At 40.4% G+C, this 1,114-nt stretch overlaps 1 pseudogene; it reads right to left on the reverse strand.

The window, feature by feature from the left end:
- Window positions 1–382: 382 nt before the first annotated feature.
- On the reverse strand, window positions 383–534 carry LOC118662473 (annotated as a pseudogene).
- Between the last annotated feature and the right edge of the window lie 580 nt (window positions 535–1,114).

A 1,114-nucleotide genomic window follows, 5' to 3' on the forward strand; every position in this document is an offset into this window, starting at 1 on the left:
CCCCCAAAAAAAAACACGTACAAAAAAAGCTAGAGATTCTTTGTGCTTATATTGAGGGAGAGCAAGAAAGAGTGGTACCTGGGAGCTGTCCTACCACTCTTGAGCAAGTCTTGGAGAGATCTCCAACAGGGAATGTTGCCTGGCATGTGTGTCCATATGTCTGTGTGTCTGTGCATTGGAGGAAATGGTGTGTGGTGCTGGGAGGATATGTGCATATCCCTTCAAGAAAGGACAATCACATACACTGACCAATGGAAAGAAAAAGAAAAACTTTCCATTTTAATCTCCTGTCCCATTAAATAACCACATAGCCTTTATAAGATCTACATTTGTGTGTGTGTGTGTGTGTGTGTGTGTGTGTGTGTGTGTGTGTGTGTTTTACCAGGGGAGAGTGCAAATATAGTCCTCCATGACCACAAATTATGCAGTTGAGCTTCCCACAATTGGGGAAATCACAACCAGAGTACAACGGGTGAGCTTCACCCTGGGAAAACCACCTTGGTGATCATTGTATCTTCCCTGTCAGGTAAGCATACATTAATATTTTAAATAATTACTATAATTATCCTGTGAATAATAACAATGCATATGTTAGAAGCACTAAATTGTTAAAGGCATATAGACCAGAATTTTTATAATTGTATTTTGGAATTCATTTATCTTTTCATACACCAGGAACTCTAAAAAATGGAAGTTGCTTGGGCCCCTCTCAACTTTTGATAGGCTCTGATTCTAAGCAATTGGATGGGTGGTTTGGTGGCTAAGAAGAGAGGCATGTAAACGTAATTCCTACGGCCTGCAGTAATGGAAAGGGGGGACAAAGGACTGCCCTGGTGTGAGAAGGGACCCTGGGACTCTTCAGTACAAGGTTCTGATGAGGGTCCTGGGCATTATTATTTAGACCCTCCATCACAAATCTACTGCTGCTTGAATTGTCCTAATATTTTCAATAAAACTATTTGTTTTTCTTTGATATGTCTAGATGATCCAGAATAAGCTCCACTTGACTTTAAAGACATAAAATATAGTCTTGATCTCAAATCAGCTAGGTGCTGAGAGGTACAACAAAAACCACTAAGTCCCTTCTTAAAGGACCCTACTGCTAACTTGGTTC

The sequence above is a fragment of the Myotis myotis genome, unplaced genomic scaffold (genome assembly GCF_014108235.1).
Source record: "Myotis myotis isolate mMyoMyo1 unplaced genomic scaffold, mMyoMyo1.p scaffold_m19_p_1, whole genome shotgun sequence".
In the NCBI taxonomy this organism is placed as follows: Eukaryota; Metazoa; Chordata; class Mammalia; order Chiroptera; family Vespertilionidae; genus Myotis; species Myotis myotis.